The sequence below is a fragment of the Crocodylus porosus genome, unplaced genomic scaffold (genome assembly GCF_001723895.1).
Source record: "Crocodylus porosus isolate Cpor-Errol unplaced genomic scaffold, CroPor_comp1, whole genome shotgun sequence".
Classification (NCBI taxonomy): Eukaryota; Metazoa; Chordata; order Crocodylia; family Crocodylidae; genus Crocodylus; species Crocodylus porosus.
In genome coordinates this window covers 257,326,081-257,338,689 of record NW_017728886.1, presented here as the reverse complement: position 1 = coordinate 257,338,689, position 12,609 = coordinate 257,326,081, and positions in this window count along the sequence as shown.

Sequence of the window (12,609 nt, the reverse complement as noted above, 5' to 3'; positions counted from 1 at the left end):
GCTGGATGTACACCTTGCTGGGGTCGTTTGACCCCAGTACTCTTTCCTGCCATGGCAGGGGGTCGGACTAGATGATCTGCTCAAGTCCCTTCCGACCCTAGAAACTATGAAACTATGAGGTTTTCTAGGGACTTCATTCTATTTTCAGGAAGTGCTTGTGTTTGGTAAGAGAGAGTGATGTGTGTGTCCAAAAGATTAAAACTGGGATGTCACACAGCCTTGGCTCTCCTCTGAGTCAGGCTGAAACACTGAGCATCATGTCAGCATCTGCAGAAACTTAAGCCAAGAACAAAATGAAACAAAGCTCCAAAACCAAGAAAAAGACCCCCAATCTCTCCCTGGTCCGACCCCACATGAAAGGGGCAACACCGCACTAGATTCTCGGCCCGAAGCAGCTGGACATGAATGGAGAAAGGTTTATCAGATGGGCATTCTTTAGATTACAGTGAGAAAAGTACAAATTGTGGTGGGGCTATGTAAAATGGAAAATAAGCAGCCATGCTAATAGATGCGATAGATACCAGCTGCCACATAATCCCTCAGCCACTGGATATACCAGCACCAGTCTGGAAGGACCTCGGTTACGTCCATGAGTTGTCTTGGAAGCATTTCAAACTCTCAGACAGTGTCATACATGACAGTTGTTAACAAGAATCTGGGAAAACAATAAATCAGTGTATTAACAAACTATGCAAAAGGGCTGCCACGTGAGGGTCTGAACTCTCGAAAGATGAATTATTTCATGCTGTACTAATAATAGAAATGGAGGATGCAGGACTTGCCATGTGTAGGCCTAAGGAGCCCATCATTCTGCACAATGTGCAAAGCAAGTTCAAATGAAACTGCCAAGCATAATTGGCCAGACAGGGAGAATTCATCAAGTAGAAGAGTACAAGCCTGATAATAAAAAGGGGATAATGCACCGATTTTTGTGCAAAAGCAAATACACCAACACAAACCAAAAGAGACAAACAAAAATAACCTGCAAGTACTGCTGGGAAGAACTTGATAATGAAAATGCCCTGCATACATGCAGGCAAGAGAAATCATTACACCAAAACCTTCAGAAAAACAAAAGAAAAAATGTACCAGGTTGAGGCAGCAAGCAGGAAAGCAGAGGATGAATTGTGCATGAATATGATTGATACAGTGTAGAACATACACACACACACGCACATGCACATGCACACTCACATGCACATGCACACGGCGGTATGGGAATTCAGACTAGCACCAGATACGAAAACAAGGCAGTGGCACACAAACAAGTAACTGACTGCAAATTGACAGTGAGGTATTAGTGATATGCTAAAGATCCCTCAGCCGGATAAGAAAGCAGTATGGCATCCAAGCAAAGCCACATTGCAATCTTACAATGACACAATCACATTACCACTAAAAAATATAAATTGTAAGTGGAATTGGCATTGGAAAAAGCATGCAAGCTTAAATTTCAGGTAAACAACACAGAGGCCACTGCTTTCAGCTAAAACAGGTGAATGTATGAACATACAGACACCAAACCGGAAACAAGTGATTCATAGGCAAAAAGGGAGCCAGAGAACTTATTCAGAGCAAGATATATACTACGACATCCTGCAAAAAACTGCTGAAAAATTATCATGATGTTTTTAGGGGACTTGGGAGATGTTTTCCAGACATAATACATCTGAGCACAGATGAAGCAATTCAGCTCTGGTAACACCTGTCTGGCAAAGTACTCATTGCATTAAGAGAAACAATAATGGGAGCAATGAAGCAAATGGGAAAAGAAAGCATCATTACTACAGTCACAGAGCTCCCAGGCTGGATAAGCAGCATGGTAGCCATTCAGAAGCCAGGTTAGGATGTACATTTGCATAGACTCAAACAACTAAAAAAAAGTGCTCAGGAACAAATACCTCAAACTAAAGAAATATTGCCTGACTTGGAAAAGGAAACTTTGACGACAAACTTTGACACCGGATAAATGAAGTGGCTCCCTTGTTGTATTCTGAATATCAGCAGGTAAATCCAGATGGCAGAGAATGCCAATTGGGATTGAACGTGCACTGTAAGAATATCAGTGTCAGCAGCAAGATGTATTACCAAGATTCAAAGGGTTCAGCATCATTGCCAGTGACATTCTGTTGTTTCAATGTGAACATGGCATGGCTGGAGCTCTGGCCAATCATGACAGCCCTCGGCCATCTGCTAGAAGCTAGAGGAATAAATCTAAAATGAAATGAAAAGAAGTTGATGGACTGTGATGCCTTATGAGGGACACTGCCTCCCAGGGATTACAACCTGATCCTGAAAAAGTAGGCATGACACAGAAGATGCCCATACCTGAAGGCATTAGCTTAGATCAGACACTGTCAGGGTTTGCAAACCTTCTGACAACATTTCTTCCAGAACTCTTAGACATATGCAACCCCCTGATGCATAAGGATACAGTTACATCAACATGTAATGAGATGGAAACCAACCACCCCATCCTGAAATACTTCAATTTGAATGAAGAAGTAGCAAATCCAAGTGATACTGGCAACATAGAACTTGGGGCATTGCTCTAATAAAACAGACCCCTGCTAGCTTTCACATGGAAGTTTACTATCACTGGGGCTGCATCTATATAAGATGCTGAGTGTGCGGTAGCTTGTTACTAAGGTGCAGTAACTTGTTATTACTGCACAGTAGCATTATGTGCAGTGTCACCAAAAAGCTGTTCAGGGACTCTACTGTGCAGTAACTCCAGTTACTGCGTGATCCCTTAGTTAGTACTCATATATGCAAGTGCTACATGATGTATCTCATGTAGACATGGCCCAACAGAATAAAGATATGGCTTAACTGATGAGGAATGTCTTGTGATAGTTTTTGCACATGAAAGGCTCTGCTGGTATGTTCAAGAACTGGTCATTCTTCAAGTAGCAAGTGACCATACACAACTAGAGAGCATGTTTTAACAGCTATTCCTGATGGCCCTAAAATGCCTGTGGTACATGCTATTGACTTTAACAAAGACATAGCCAAGCTTGAGAGAGTCCAAAGAAGCCACCCATATGATCAGAGTCTTAAAAGACAAAGGCTGAGAGATCTGGGACTCTTTAGCCTGAGGAAAAGAAAGTTGAGAGGGGCCTTGTAGCACCTTACTGCTATACTAGGGCAGCACATCAAGGGCTCGGTGAGCAACTGTTCACCAGGGCACCGAAGGGGAAAACTAGGAGTAATGACCGCAAACTCCTGGAAGATCGATTCGGGCTCAACATTAGGAAAAACTTCTTCACAGTTAGGGTGTCTGTCACAGGTTGGCTAGACACTGTGAGTGTATCAGCCGTGAGGCTGGTGGGTTCAGTGTCAAGGAGGTGAGTCAGGAGTGAAGTAAAGGCAAATTTACTTATAGCTTAGCATACAACAGTTAACAGAAAGGTTAATGCGACAAACAGATAGTACAGTAATAAAGAGCTAATAGTGAATGATAACAACAGATAGAACGACAAAGAGTTCCCACATGGGGTTGACAACTTATTGGGAGTCCCTCTATGCTAGGTGTGAGCCAAGTTGTTCCAGCGAAGTCAGACGTCCCCAATCAATGCTGCCTGAGGGGTCACCTGAAAGGTCCCTTAGTCAGGATCCGGTCTTCGCTCACACTGGGAGTCCAGGGTCGAGGCGTGGTACAGCGATGGTCCTTCTGTCCCATCCTTCATGCTGGTCACCTGACATATGTGCTTCTTTATACCTTATTTTATGCTAATCTGTTGGCTTTAGAGCCACTTACAATCTTGCCCTATAGCTGTTACTCTATGGGATCAAAAGGTGTTAGAAATTATCATGAAAGGTTACCGCCTGAACTTGGGTTTACTCAATAAGCAAATTACACCACATTACTTTGAGGTTTGAAATTAGCATTACCTGCCTCAGCTCAACTCCTTAGTTTTTTATTCCTGGATTCCTTGGAATGTGCTGATTATACTAGGTGGTCAGATCTCGTTATGGCTTGATCTTTAAAAAACCTGTTAGATCAGCTAATCTTGTAGCTCTGCTTATTTTGGGGGATCAGTGGTCCCATGATCAGTGCAAACAGTTAGATTCAACATTTTGGTTAAATTGTGACAGACAAATTCCACTTGCAGGTTGCAAACTTACAAGCTTTGCATTAGCTAATCTTAACTGCTTAGACAATTACCAGATGCTTCCAAGAGCATATATTTTTTTATTTAACCCCTCTGGTTCTGGCTACCACTTGTGTCCAGACCATGGAATAAGCTTCCTCCAAAGGCAGTGAAATCACCTACCCTGGAAATCTTCAAGAGGAGACTAGACAGTCCCCTTGCTGGGGTCACCTGACCCCCAGTTTTTGTTCCTGCTTGGTGCAGGGGGCTGGACCCAATAATCTTCCGAGGTCCCTTCCAGCCTTACAATCTAAGAACCTATGAATCTAGGTTGTGGCATCTCCATTCTTAGAAGTTTTTAAAGGAAAAACCTCAGGGGTGATCTGATGGCCACCTACAAGTTTATCAGAGGTGACCACCAGGATCTGGGGGAATGTTTGTTCACCAGAGCACCCCAAGGGATGATGAGGTCAAACAGTCATAAACTCATGCAAGACTGTTTCAGGCTGAACATAAGGAAGAATTTCTTTACTGTCCGAGCCCCCAAGGTCTGGAACAGCCTGCCACCGGAGGTGGTTCAAGCACCTACTCTGAACAAATTCAAGAGCAAATTGGATGCTTATCTGGCTGGGATCCTATGACCCCAGATGACTTCCTGCCCTTTGGGCAGGGGGCTGGACTCGATGATCTTCTGAGGTCCCTTCCAGCCCTGATGTCTATGAAATCTATGAAATCTATGAATGCTAGACAAATACTTGACTGGGATGGTCTAGGCAGGGATGTTTCTGCCTTGAGTAGTGGTTGGACTAGATGACCTTTTAAGGTCCCTTCTGGCCCTACTTTTGTATGATTCTGTGATTTCTCTTGCGTAGAAATGTGGTTATCTTATCAAAAGTGATATTAGGAGTTAACATTGCACCTGTTCTCATGCAAGAAAGAATGATGTCTTATTCCTTAGAGGGCAAAATTGATTTATCTGTTGCTTGGTGATTTGCTTGCAGAAGTTTATAGAAATTGGGGACTGGGAGTTGGGAATGGGACTCAGTATTCCTGGTGAGGGTATAAGCAATGGGCACTTTTACACATGCTCCAGGCGGGGTTGGGGGAAGCACTTTGATTAGAGTAGTTCTGATAGCTGCTTTAATTAAAAGACCACTGCATCTCATGTGTCAGCATCCCTGTGCTTAAAAATGGCAGCAGGGGCACTCGAATTAAAGCTTGTTCGACAACCTTTCGTTCAAGCGTCCCCACCGCCATTTTTAAGTGCAGGGATGCTGATACACAAGATGCAGAAGACTGCTGGAGTGCAGTAATTGCCATGCTGCACTCGAGTCTGTGCTGACACGCTGGAAATCCAGCAAACTGGAGCAGGTTCCACACTTGTGTACAGGCACCCAATGATTCCTGCCTTTCATCATTGCCGAGAAGGGGTCAGAAATGATTTTGGTTTAAAAGCCAAGTTGTAAGTCCACCAGAAAATAAGGGTGTTTGTGTAGCAGTTTATTGGGGGAGATTTGATAGATAGTTTAATTTTTTTTTTTCCTTTAACAGTAGCATTTTGGAAAAGAAGACTGCGGTGGCTTCTGAAGGGGCAGTTGAGGAGACCTGAAGAATGGGTGACACAGTGAAGATGACTGGATGGGGAAGCTTCAGGATGTGTTTTCTCCAGAAGCAGCTGCTGGAGAGAAACTGTTTATGCAGGATATATCACCTGGTAGACATGATGAGCGAGAAGGTCTAAAGGCTTGAGGCCTTTCCGGTGTTCAGAGGGAATTTGAGCAAAGGATGGAAAGCACGAGAGAAAAGGCATGGACAATTTAATATTTTCAGATGATTGCACAGGTAAGGCATCTAGAGTAGGGGCAGGCAAAGTCCGGCCTATGGTGGATTCCATTTCCCAGCAGCCCCTGCCCACATTGCTGCAGCCAGTTTCCATGGAGACCCCAGCAGCAGCAGGACTGTGACAATGGGGGCCCAGGGTTTCCATGGAGACTGGCCCCAGCAGCACTGGCAGGGTGTGCGGCTGGGCAGGGAACTGCTCCGGGGCTGGGATCTTGCAACAGCAACTGTGTCCAAAGCTGGGGCAGAACTGCAATCTGCTGCCCACATGCCCCCGGCATGGCTCTGCCCAGCTCTGGACCATGCTGTCACAACTGCAAAATCCCAATCCAACCTCAGAGCAGCTCCGTGCCCAGCCATGTGCCCTGCCAGCGCAACTGGGGCCGGTCTCCACGGAAACCCTGGGCCCCTGCTGTCACAACCCTGCTACTGCTGGGGTCTCCATGGAAACTGGCTGCAGCAATGTGGGTAGGGGCTGCTGAGAAATGGAGTCTGGGCCCTGGCTGGATCCATAGTTTTACCCAGCTCTGATCTAGAGGGCAGACTGCTGAAGAAAGGATGACCCAAGGAAGCATTGCCCATACATTCAAGGAAAGGAAGAGCAGCTAGTGGGAGGAGAAATGGAATTGGGGGACAGGTTTCTCGCACTCAGGAATGAGTCGGAGAAGCAGGCAGGAGATGAGGTGTCACTAAACATAAAATCCATTAATGAGAAGTGAATTTTTGAGAGTTGATCATTTGAATGAATTGACTGTAGAAAACTTTTTGGCAGGCTAGAAGATGAGTGTTAATGGTACTGATGGTGACTCATCTGGATCTGGTCTTTGGTTTTATATAGTAATTCTTGATAAACATGTTTTAACACAGGAAATGAGAGAGAGAGTCTGTGGATATTTTAACCATTTCTTTAAACACTTGGATTTAAACCACTGGGTTTGCATTTTGCAAGAAGCAGGTGGCAGAAAAAACAAATTCTAGGAGAGGGTTCAGGCTTCTGAAACTCATTTGAAAATAAGTACTTTCCCAGAGTCTACAATTGGGCATCTAAGAGAAGGCTCTCTACTCTTCTGTAATTTATAAAGGATAGCTTAGGCTACTCAATGTGCTGACTTGTGTGAATCCTCCTCTTATGTACCCAGCTCGCTCGGTGCATTTTACAGGGAAGTGATTCTCAACCAGTATGACAAGACTCCTTTTTAAGGGTGCCACAGGGTGCTGCACTATATTAGCACGGTTGGGTGTGCAAACACATGACATAATTCACAAGATACACCCAGAGATTTTGAATAGGAACTCAAGTTGTGGAAAACATTTTGACTTGTGGTCTTTCTGGGTTCCTTGCAACAGAAGAATTGATCTATTATTTCTCTGTAGTCAAGAGACAAGGCCCATCTAAGAGCTGGTATTTTCCAAGGGGCTGCCTTGACTCTGATGAGGTTGAGAATAACTATTATAGGGTGTGCCTACAGGAGTTGCTTTACTGCAAATTAGTGAAGTTTACTGCTCAGTGTGTGCACATACTTACTGGGTGCGTCTACACAAGATGCTACGTCACTATGGTGATGTAGGCATGAATCGTGATGCTGATGCTACTGCACAGTATTAAAAGAGCTTAGGCAAGTACTAAATGACTGCACAGTAACAATTTCACAGTCTGGCAAATGTGTAGATGTGCCCATTGTGCAGTAAACTTTGCTACTCCTGAATAAATTTGCTATCTGCAAATGCAAGTAACAAATTTACTTACCAGTAGCTACTGTGCAGTAGTGCATGTGTTGATGCCAAATTTGCTCCTGTTCAGCCCTGCTACTAGATGGCCAGCCTGAGCTCAGCCCCAGGCCTGTAGGGACCCCAGGTGATGGAGGAGCTCTGGTATTGAGGAGGGAGGGAGGGGGGAGGCGGGGGTCTGTTGTTGGGGGGGGTCTGTTTGTTGTGAGGGCACTAAAGGGTTTTTCTGAGAACTGTCTGCAGTGAGCATGGTGTTGGGGGTGGACAGTGGGGTGGGGATCCATGGATGGCTGTCCAGGTGGGCTATAGCTGGGAGTGCAGGAGGAAGTAGTCGGCCAGCACCTCTTGCACCCAGTGCCCTGACCCCTGCTGATGCGTGTGTGGCTTGCCTGAGGCCTTGGAGGCAGGGGCCTGCTGGGGCCAGCAGGGCCAGCACCATGGCCAGCAGGAGCCCAGGACACTGGTCATTGCTGCCAGGGGCAGCGGCTGGAGTAGCTATGGCGTGGGGAGGCAAAGACTGTGGCAAGAGGGCCACCGTGTGCTGGCTCCAGCCTTTGCACGCTGCTTCTGGCCAGAAAGGTTGCTGGCCAGGGAGCAGGGAGCAGGGAGCGGGGCTGCCTTGAAAAGATACCTGCCAGCTGCTGACAGGTGTGGCTGGAGCCCTGAGTTCCTCCTGATGGTGGCAGGGGCCCATTGCAGGGAGCTCTGCTCCCATGTTCCTGAATGTGTAGATGCCTGGCCAAGAGCATTTCCTCATGAATAGTTTACTCACAAGTAAACTGGTCCCAGATCAAGTGCATGTGTAAATGCACCATAGGGATTTAGGCATCTAAGTCAGGGCTGTAGATTTGGTAAGTACTTAAAGGGTAGGTGCTGTAGCATGCAGCGTTGTGGTGCTATGGCATTTTTGTCTATCTAGCCCAATAAGTACCATCAGTACAAAATGTACTATCAGCTCCTGAAAAGACTACATCTTATTGCTAAGTTATATGGCCATTCAGTTTTTCCTAGAATGACTTTTATTGTTATAAGTTTCTCCACCATTATCACTGAGGTGGGACTCTGGGAAGGAAAACTTAATGGCTGTGACACAAACAGCAGCTTTCAGCTAGTGGCTCCTGCTGTAGCGTCTATAATTCGTGGTCACACTCTGGAAAAACCTTTGTGGAAAACTAAACTAGTGAATTTGGATTTTTTTTACCACTGACTTTGCAAGGAAAAAAAATAAAATTAAGAAATCGCCTTGGCTTTGCTAGTGAAATTTCATACGGCTTTTTGTCATTAGTAAAATTAGAGTTATGCCAGCAAAAACAAAACAAAACAACCAACTAGGAGGGCTATAAAGAAGCTAAATAAAATAGTAAGGTTGACAAGAAAGAAATAAGGATTAGTGGAGAAATTATGTGAGAAGGAATTGAGGGAGCTGAATTTATATAGCCTATTATAGGGAAGATTCAGGAGAGACATCATCACAGTTTGTCTATATCTTCAGTTTAATAATAAAAGATGAACAAGAAGAATTCTTTGATCTTAGCAGATGATAGGACAAGGATCAATGGTTTGAAACTAGGGACAGTTTAGGGTAGATGCGGAAATAGCTTTTAGCAACAAGAATTACTACAGGCAATGACTGAAACACCATCATTACAGTGATTCAAGAACAGATGTTAGTATGGATGATATACTGAAAAGCCTGAAGATCTGATGGGATGTCTGTTAGTCTAGTCCTAGCGTTCTCAGCCAAAATTTCCCCTCTTGTCACAGAGTTTGGTTGTTTCCTTCCTTTTCAGACACAGCTGCATTTCAGTGGTGCTATATAATCACCATCCTGGTTTCCTTCTGCAAAGCAGCAGATATCAAGATCTTGTAGGCCAGCTTCCCAATGTGGAAACCATAGGAAGCAGAGATGGAAAAGACCTTCCAGATCCTCCATCTCTGACAATGAGAGATTATCTTGTGTCACTGCCATAAACTTCAACCTGTGCGGCCAAGAGTGGACCTAAGATATGGAAAGAGACATTTCTCTTAAAAGGGACATAACTGCAGCTATATGCAATAGGATTTTTACAAGCAGCCTCCAAGACTATCATAATTTTTAAAAATGAAAATACAATTCATTTTCATATTGAAAGAATTTTGTATTTAGAATTGCATCTTTTGTTAATATATCGTATGTTTGAATGGAAAGAAAAATTGCTGGAATGACACTGCTAGCATATTGCAATCGATCCAAAACAGCGTCTTTTACAGAATTCTTTTACAAATAAATGACATTTTTTTTCTGCGTGTTTTTTTCTAATTTGGAATGAAGCCAAATTTCAAAAGCTCAAAGTTCTTTGTGACATGAAACTTCTTGCCCTGCTTCCGCTTTAATAATCCTTTCTTCCTCCCATGCTTTGTCTGTCTTAGGGTAGGGATGATCTCACATTTTTTGCATATATGGTGTCCAGCAATATGGGTCACTCAACTCTAGGCACTGCCCTAAACAGTGACAACAGAAAGGGCTTGGCTTTCACAAGCAGCCTATAATTTTGCACCCACAAAAAACAGGCTGACAATTTCCATCTGCTATTAGCTGTGGGCACAAATGACAGCATTTCTGTGTCTAATAACTTGATCTGTTGGCACAGGCTGTCAGCTGAACTATACAGGCTCTAAATTGCTCCTCTGATTAATTGCAGGTGCAAAAATATTGGAGGCCCAGTGGAGTCCTTTTAGAAACATCCAGGTCCAAAGTGTCTCACATACCCCAGAGCATTTCTTATTATTAAATGAACTAGATAAGGAAAAGCATGCTGTAGGCTGGAGGGCAGTCTAATTGAGCAGCGCTGCAGTGAACAGGCTGCTTGGTGGTTGGTTGTTATGTTAATTCCTGTGAATGGGTAAAATGGGGCTGAGACATGACACAGCACAGGAAAGAATGAAGGAGGCAAAATAAAAGGGAAAGTGGGGACTGTCTTGGGTTAATGTTGTGTAGCCTGCTCTGCTTGGGCTTGTAGCAGAATTTGAACCCATGTCCTCTTCAAGATAAAATGACAACTTTTTATACTTGAACTAAAGGACAAACTGTTACCCTGCAAGTTTTTGTGCCAGCTTGTTAACAGCTGTTGATTTAATTCATAGATTTGTAGATTGTTAGGGGCTGGAAGGGACCTTGCAGATCATTGGGTCCAGCCTTCCCCCTCTAGGCAGGAAGACAACTGGGGTTAGGTGACCCCAGCAAGGTGACTGTCTAGTCTCCTCTTGAAAACCTCCAGGGTAAGTGACTGCACCACTTCTGGAGGGAGTTTATTCCACAGTCTGGACACTCTGATTGTGAAGGAGTTTTTCCTGGTATTAAGCCTGAAGTGGCCTTCCAGGAGTTTATAACTGTTGGTCCTGGTCTTCCCCAGGGGTGCCCTAGTGAACAGTTGTTCACTGAGCTCCTGATGCACTCCTTCGATATAGTGGTAAGCTGCTATCAAGTCCCCTCTCAACCATCTCTTCTTTAGGTTAAAGAGGCCCAGGTTCCTCAGCCTTTCCTCGTATGGCTTGTCTTGCAAGTCTCTGATCACATGGGTGGCTCTTTTCTGGACCCTCTCAAGTTTTTCCATGTCCTTATTGAAGTGCAGTGCCCAGAACTGGATGCAGTACTTGGGAGCCAAGAGCAGCGAGGCGAGGAGGGATCCCGCACGCACGTATGCCCCCTTACCGGACCCGAGGCAGAGGCTGACGCAGCAGCAGCGGAGACAGCAGCAGGGGCAGCATCAGCTGATCCCCCTAAGGTAAGTGGGCAGAGGGACTGGACACAGCTGAGCCAGATCCAGAGGGGAAGTGCCCCAGAGCCCTCTTAGCTGAGCCGGTAGGGAGCCGTGCTCCAGAGCTGCACCGTGTTAACAGATCGAGCTGGCGTTTGCGTCAGCGTTTGCGCCGGTGGGCCAGCAGGAAGGGCCAGGAGGGAGACTCCTGTTAGGGCAGAGTAAGGGGGCTGCGGGTGTTTGACTACCTGGGCTACAGTGATCATTGCCTGCTGGAATTCGCCATCCAGCGCAAGGTGGCAAAGGCCTGCAGCAAGGTAGCAGCCCTAGATTTCAGAAGGACGAACTTCAATGAGCTAAGGGGAATAGTCGGGGAAGCACTGAGGTCCCGGAGGGGAGGGGAGCCAGGTGTTCAAGAAGAGTGGTTGCTCCTTAAGGAGATGATCCTCCAAGCCCAGAGGGAAGTAATCCCAACAAGGATCAAAGGGAGCAGGAGGGCACAAAAGCCCCCATGACTAATCAAAAGCATCTGGGAATGTCTCCTAGCTAAAAGGGAGGCGCACACCCAATGGAAGGGAGGGGCCATCACCAGGGAGGACTATACTGAGGTTGCTCGGGGCTGCAGGGGGGCGGTCAGGAAGGCCAAGGTGGAGATGGGACTGGAACTAGCTACCCAGACCCAGGACAACAAGAAGTCCTTTTTTAAATACATAGGGGGCAAAAGGAAGGTACCGAGTAACGTGGGGCCCCTGCAAGACACGCTAGGAAATGTGGTCATCTCACCAGATGACAAAGCTAACCTATTTAACAATTTCTTTGCCTCCATTTTCCTGAGCAGGGAACAGATCACCCCCCCGCACCAGGCCCCCCTTAGGCCCCAGGGGAGGTGCACCTAAGCCAAGGGTCAGTGAGGATCTAGTCAGGGAACTTCTGGAGGGACTGGATGTATTTAAATCAACTGGCCCAGACAATCTCCACCCCAGAGTGCTGAGGGAATTGGCAGAGATCATTGCGGGACACCTGGCACGGCTGTACGAGCACTTGTGGTGCCCTGGTGTGGTGCCAGAGGACTGAAAGAGGGCCAGTGTGGTTCCCATCTTTAAAAAAGGGAGGAAGGAGGACCTGGGGAACTATAGGCCAGTTAGTCTTACCTCGATCCTGAGTAAGCTTTTTGAGAGAATTATCCTGGCACATGTCCACGAGGGGCCAGC